Source organism: Lissotriton vulgaris, chromosome 7 (genome assembly GCF_964263255.1).
Source record: "Lissotriton vulgaris chromosome 7, aLisVul1.2, whole genome shotgun sequence".
NCBI classification, from domain to species: Eukaryota; Metazoa; Chordata; class Amphibia; order Caudata; family Salamandridae; genus Lissotriton; species Lissotriton vulgaris.
Genome location: NC_141695.1, coordinates 832183582 through 832191059, shown reverse-complemented (window position 1 = coordinate 832191059; position 7478 = coordinate 832183582). Strand labels below are relative to the sequence as shown.

Here is a 7478-nt window from a genome sequence, read left to right as displayed (position 1 = left end):
CCAATGCAGGAAGGTACAGAAGGGTACCCTCTACAGGAGCACCGGAAGGGTGCGAGAGCAAATTATCCCCAGGGAGATCCACGGTCGGATCCTGGAGGAGCGACGTCGCTCGTTAGTCCTTCGGGCGGTTGTGTACCTGAGCAACCGGGGGTTGCCAGCAACGCTCAGCCCCCCGTAGGGGGAGGGGCGTGAACAAGGGGCGGATGGTAGGTCCGCCGAGGGAGAGGTTAAACCTTCCCCCTAACTGACAAAGCCCCCGCGGTTAACACCACGGGGAGTTATGGCTCATCAGGTGGGCGGGTCGCGAGGGGCGGCCTGCTCTTGGATCGCCCGTAAGCTAACCCAACATGTTGGCATAATGTATATGCTAATAAAGCTGCAACAATTTTCTCCAACATTTCAGAGTGTGGTGTCGTTTATTCTGAAAAGGGGAGGGTAAGAGCGGTCAGGGGGTGGTGCCGATATGGGCACTATGAATATGTACACAAAGTGAAAAACTACTTATCCCAGCAGCACACACACGCAAATGTCATGCGCAAAATCAGCGCGTCACGCGCTTCGGTATCGAGGTAGGAGAGCAGGAAAGAATCCATGGAGGTAAGCCGAGAGCTTTATTAGCTGTTAAACAGGTTAAAAAGACGCCGCATACGGTAGCGGTTTTGCTGACACATGGCTTTTCGTTTAGTTTGCAGCTAAGAAAGACTTCCGATAAAAGCAGGCTGAGGCGGACATTAAATAAAAAACGCCAAAGGTATGTGGTTTAAACGGCTCCCTCTATCAAGTGAAATGACACAGGTCAACAGTTGGTATTCAAGGGCTGTGTGCTTCTCTCTCCCTCCTTCCCTGATTTAGAAACCGAACGCTTCATAATCACAGATTGCAGGCAAAAAGGGAACAAAAAAGGTATCCAGGTATGCTCAATTCATTTGGCATCTAGACAGTTTCATCCAATAATGTCACACACAGGAGTCTTAAAACAGAACTTTATTAATTACAGGTTCATTAACAAAACGGAATGTGCTCCCTTCTCGTGAATTCAAAGAAATAGTCATAATACAGAGACATGTGTGTTTACCATATTGGCAGGTATGTGTTTACTCCCACAGTTTTAGACTGAAAAGAACAGTGCAAAAAAAGTGACGGCTGTTACATTTTTTATGTTTATAGATGTGTCCAATGTTGGAAAGTAAGATGCCCTGATGAGAGCCCACAGAGACAACAGTGAGGCTCGAAACGCGTCGGTTCAGCGATTAATTTAGCTGGTTCCCACCCCCCCAAAAAAGGATCAAGAGAAAGGAATTTTGAATTGATACCTCACAATTGTTTAACAGTGTTTAAGATAGTTAAAAAGAATATATTTTCCATTGTTTGGTGCAGCAAAAAAGAATTTGATCTTTGTTCAACATTTGTATTGTATTGTTTTTACGTGTTCATATCGTATATCGTAAAAGTATTAGTGTATAAGTGTTACTCATTGTGATGGATACGTTGCGGTTGTATGTATAAATGTAAAGTGCGTTATGTATAAATGTATGTATCATATGTCTTTAAATGGGTTGTGTAACTGTGTGAAGGCCTGAATCCTTGCTTAAAAATTATGATGATCTTAAAAAAACAGGGTAATTAAAAAAAACTAATCACGAAAGGAATATAGCGTGGTTTATGCAGAAATAAAAGCAGTATAAGTGACAAGGATACCAGGTCCATTCTTGTGTATACTGGCATTGAGAGCTGGCAGTTGTTGTTGCGCCTGGGGTTGAGTGGGTGGAGAGTACTGGGGTCTTAGCGGCGGAGGGCCGGGGCACCAGGGTCCCTGGTGCTGCGTGCGGTCGGGTCATGGACGGGAGCAGACAGACTTGCCTTTGGGGCGCCAGCAGCGAGGCTGCGCAGCGGCTGCCATTAAGTACGGGTTGGGGAGGGGTGGCGGTCAGCTGGGAGGAGGGAGCGAGAACGACACACTGGGGGGAGGGGCTGCGGGGGCAGCGGCAGGGGGAGCGGGAAGAGGGAGCACAAGATGAAAATATGAAGAAAAGAGACAGAAAGCGAACAGGCCAAGAAAAAGAGACACAACAGTGGAAAAAAGGCAAAGAAACAGAGGCACAAGATAAAAAAGGCAGAGAGACAGAGGCAAAAGCGAGAGAAAATTGGCAAAGAAACAGAGGCACAAGACTAAAAAGCAGATAGAAACAGGCAAAAAGGAGAGAAAAAAGGCAGACACGAAAAAATGACACAGAACCGAATGGAATAGCAGGAGAGCAGGGTATTCATCCACTAGACCACAAGGGATGAGGCGCAGGCAGGAACCTGCAGGTGGAGGAGGGCCTCGAACACTTACCTGAAGGGCTCAAGCTGGCGATAAGGGCAGAGCCTTAACGGTGGAGCTGCGCGGGGAGAGCAGACGCTGGTACATTTAGGAGCATTCAATATAGGGAATTCACTTACAAGATGATATACCAGAATCTACTCAAAATGTTTCCACAGGTCCAAGATACATGCTACCTGCCGAAGTCAATGCATTGTTTTAGTCCTGCTTCAACACCCTAAGAATGCTGAAATCTTCAAGTGGCTACAGGACAACACCAGAAAAACGATCACTCAAGCCCTCAACACCAGCAGACTAGACTATGGGAACACCCTGTCTGCAGACATAACCTACTATCTCACATGAAGACGGCATACCGTCCACAACACAGGCCACAACTTAGTACGCTATAAAAACACCGATAAAATAACACATTACATGCTACAGGTGCTTGGAAACAGTGGGCTTATTTAAACATATATGGTAGGACTGCTCTCAGATTCAGATAAACTGGAATGAAGTGCTGGGCCATATAAATGGGGTGTTAGGGTCCCCCCTACGAAATGAGATAAGTTTGCTGGTCCGAGGAATAAAGCACCCTGGAATAGGTACTATTAGCAGGGCAATGTGGGTGCTGATATTGCAAATGTTGAGTGCCACCAAATCGTTGATTGCTACCAATTTGAAATCAAAGTTGATATATTGTGCTGTGGTTCAATAAACTATAGCAACTTATGGTAATGAAACATTTTACACATGCTCTTACAGATACAGAAGGAAACGTTCTGAAGGTATACATGTATGAATATGGTATTTCTATAGTGGAAACTAGTCAAAAGGTAGCAGAGCACTGTACGTGATCAAAAAAAAAGCAAAGTTGTTGAGCAATAGGAGAGGAAGCTGAGTTGCGGAGGGTTAATGCATAGTGATGTAGTGTTTCTTAAATAAGTGAGTCTTCAACTCTTTCCTGAATTAGAACAGCTTTGGGGTGGTCTGAAGTATATGGGGATGTTATTCTGAATCCTTGCTGCATATATGGAAAAAAGCCTGTTGTCTTGTGTTTTTTCATTTTTACGCTTCTTAGTCTGATGGTGTCCAGGCTGCAGATGTGCCAAGAACCACCGGAGATTGTGAACATATCTGCAAGATAAGCAGGGGTGATGGTTGTTATGTCTTTGTAAATGAGATCCAGGGTTCATTTCTGGATTAAGTTGGTGTCTGTAACAGCTATGATTCTGCTCTAACAAACTCAGAGTGCTACAGCTTGTTGAAGAATAGACGACGTGATGTGCGAACAAAATAAGAATCGGATTGGATATGCATACCACCTAAACCACTCAAGATATGTGAGATCCAGAAGGCCTCCTCAAATACAACTAATGTGCTGGACAATCACCATGCTCAGCCAATGGTGTGGGGATTGGGGTAAGGTGAAAGGGGGGCTCGGGAGTTGTTACAGAACAAAGTATACTGCTGGAAGGTGCCATTTCAATGTCTCTGTGTAGGTGAAAATAAAACAAGATCAAACAAAAATAAACTTGATGCCTCAAATCTTACAGTAATTTATAGCCTTCTGTCTTTGGTCTTCCGGTATCATAACCCTCGTTTTCTCCCCTGTGTTTTTTAAAAGCTCAATAAAGTACGATTCTTTCACTTGGCTCTATTTCTTTGCCAACTTCTGTATTTTAGTTTCCCTCTAATGGACTGCTGAGCAGGTGTGAAGGTATTCAGTGGCGCAGACATCTGACAGCCATTTCAAGAGCTAATTCTTCACAAAAGGCAATACTGGTGATGGCCCCACTTTCCTTTCTTTCATCATGGGATTCATGGGAATCCTGCGATTTCCCGAGGCGCAGATTGAAAACCTGGATGAAAGTGCTGACATCTGGGCAGCCAGATTCAGTTATGGAAATACGGTCAGTCTGGTGTAAATCAAGACTGGTGCTAACCCTTCTGTGGGAATGTTTGGGAGCTGAACTAGAAATCAGAGTTACAAGTCTGCAATTGTAACCACTGAGGTATTTTACCTCTGTTGTGCTTTGGCCACCTTACTACAAAACCCTGAGGTCCTGTGACTACTTTGCTGCTGACATTAAACTGAGCACCAAGTACTTCTATTCGGCACCGCTCCCTCAGGGTAGCGAAGCAGAGCAGTCCAAGACTTAATCACGGTGGAGATGTGTACTAGAGACTCATAACTCAGCACAGTGCAATACCCATTAATAAATAAATGTCCAGGTAGGGGTTTTCAGTGAAAACTAAAAAAATACTTTATTCTACCCATGAAAAGTAAAATGAAATGAAGAAACAATAAGCATTATCAAACAGGCATAACCCAATAATCTAACCTTGCTTACTGCATGCGAAACTGTGTCTGCGCCATCAATAAACCTCTATCTATTAGATTTAAGAGGGGGTTCCAGGACAAACTAGCCTTTGCCTGTAGACTAGCCTTTGCCTATAGGCTTTATCCAGGGGCGTAACACAGGCCCCTGCAGCCCCCGCGGTGCGGGGGGGCCCTCACCCTCCAGGGGGCCCCGTCAGCACCGCAATTCTGCTGGGCAGCTCTAGATTGAGTCCGGAGTGGGTCCCTTCACTTACCCTGAAGGGGGGGGGGGGCTCAAAGTTCGTTACGCCACTGGCTTTATCGGGGGTACTGCTTGTGAGTAGCACAAGCTTTGTGAAGCCTATCTTTGGGTTTCGGGGACTTCACTCACAGTCCTTGCCTTGCTGAAAACACAGCTGTGGCCTATCCCAACTGCGGGCATGAGAACTGGGGCAACATCTGAGGGTAAGGAGGCTTCCTGTGGGCAAGACGCTGAGAAACTGAATCACACCTTTGCCACTGTCTTACTCCAAGCTCCGCATCTTCTTTGGAATTGCTGTGTCAGTTTCTCTGGCCCATCACTCCCCAGCACAGTTAAAAACCCATCCCAGCACACCTGATAACAAAGGTGGGGAGACAGCAGAGTTGAGTGGGAGTCCTAAATGACGAACTAAAGATGTTCCCTGGTGACCAGGCTCCAGGATTTCTAGGCTTAAGCGGTGAAAGGGACAAAAACAAAACCTCCATAACATGCTTGATAGTAGCCGAATTACCCAAAAGCCAAAGACTTCAAAGGCAAATAACTTTTCGTCAAGCAATCACAAACTACTGATTCTGGCAGGCAGTTTCTTTCTTCCACGGAGACTTCAGCTCTCCTTGCAGGGCCTTGCCTTAGGGTTTCTCCTAACCAGTGGTGGCTGGTGACATTTGAAAGTGGTGAGGCGTAAAATTATTGTCGTACTGCACTGCGGCAAGTGAGCGTAGTGAGCGAGCCCAAACTAACTATAGAGAGTTTTGGGGAAATTTTTTGAAAAAAGAGTGGACAAATGGTGCATTTTCAAACAAATTTGAAGAAACAGGAAGGTTAAAAACAAGTGTTCAGAATCACCATAAGGGGGTTCAGTAACTCCTTAACAAGGGACATTCCCTCATAAATCCGAAACCTGCTGGGATTAGTCAGTTGGCAAAGTGACCCCCGCAAGTTCCCCTTTGTGGGTCCAGCCTCTTAAAGAGAGGAGCATGACAATAGGGAGGCTGCATGTGTGTTTTCACTAAGTCAGAGTTCGACAACAGTATTAGGGATCCCACAGATCCCCATCCTAGAGCAATAGGCCCAAATGACAATGGGAAGCAGTATTTGCAGAAAGAAGAACTGTTTGAAACCTTATGTAAACGGTTAGAACCTTTTTGTGCTAATATTTGTCTGACTAAAGGACTTGTAGTATTCTTTTCAACAGCTAAGCAGTCATGAAGGCGCAATGCAACATTTATGAAACCCGAAATATTAAATCAATTGATTTGTTTTTTAATGTTAGGCATACATCACAGTCTGTAGCTTTATAACCATAATCTTGGTACTGAAATAATATCACCGAATGCAGAACAAGCTGCAGTGTGACTGAAATTAAATATTTGTCAAACTAGTACGTTTGTTAACCATACATATGTGTAAATATTTGCAGAGATCTGAATACTCCAAGATGGAGGGCTGAGCATACAAACGTTTTAGAAATAGCTGGCGGCAAGCACAGCAGCTTTGTTCTTATGTTGCCTCATTGACAATCCGAGGGGTTGTGCTTAAGAAATTAAATTGAAAGTAAACATAAGCAGACACTTTTTGGCGGGTGTGCCTATAATACAGCATCACAGGGATGTACGTGTCACAGGGTAACAGCGACCACATGTGTCTGTGCCAGGCTTGCTCCTCTAGAACAGACCAGGGGATCTCCGGTAACTGTACTGGTGTGGGGATATTTTTAAACACCTGGGTCCAACCCAGCCTGTTAGTGCTCGTGCACTGGTAATCACATCTGCCCAGGTACATGTTCTGGCTGCTTCCATGTGTGAACCATCACTGGCGGGTAATCGCTTCTTTTTCACGGGTATCTCATGTGCTGCTGGTGGGGTCTCTAAAATCTAGAAAAGCACTGTGGGTGGAGCAAGGATAGGGATTTACAATTAATGAGTGTGCATGCAGTTAGAACAGGGAGTGGTGTGAGCGTGTGAAGAACTTTCAAAAGGGAAATGAAGTGTGTTGCGATATGTGCAGTGATAGCCCAGCAGCAGTGCTCTGTAGGGAGTTCCCTGTCATGATCTGGGCAGGTATGCCGTGAGCAGTACTGCAGACACTGGGGAACATAGTACAAGCAGACAAGTCTTTCATGGGTACATTAGGGAACTTAGGGCCAGATTCATGAAGCCAAATTGCGATCGCAATAGCTGCGAAAAAGCTATTGCGATCGCAATTTGATGAAAAGGTATTCAAGACCAAAATTTGAGAGTTCGCTAATATTGATTTGCGATATCGCAATTTAATTCCCAGAATCCTAGTAGTAGCCCATTAGCGAATCTGTAAATGCGAGAAACCATGGATTCTGCGAATAAATCTGCGATATCGCAAATAAATCGCATTCGCAATTCAAGAAATATCGCAATTTGCGAATAACCCGAAAATCGCTTTTTGCGAGGCGCAATTTAAGGAGAACCCAAACCAGGTGGTAACCAGTAAGGAAAACATTTTTTTTTTTAAAACGCGTTTCCTAATCAGCAACAGGTGCTGGCCTGACCAAACACACTTAAGGAGATACAGCTGCAGCATTAGGACTCTCACAATGCCAGGACTCTACATGG

At 44.9% G+C, this 7478-nt stretch overlaps 1 long non-coding RNA gene across 1 annotated transcript; it reads left to right on the top strand.

The window, feature by feature from the left end:
* Positions 1-561: 561 nt before the first annotated feature.
* Positions 562-1641, top strand: LOC147702498 (uncharacterized). The gene is made up of 4 exons (XR_015297232.1): positions 562-751; positions 853-911; positions 998-1086; positions 1168-1641. It is a non-coding gene; the product is annotated as an uncharacterized LOC147702498 (long non-coding RNA).
* Positions 1642-7478: the final 5837 nt, after the last annotated feature.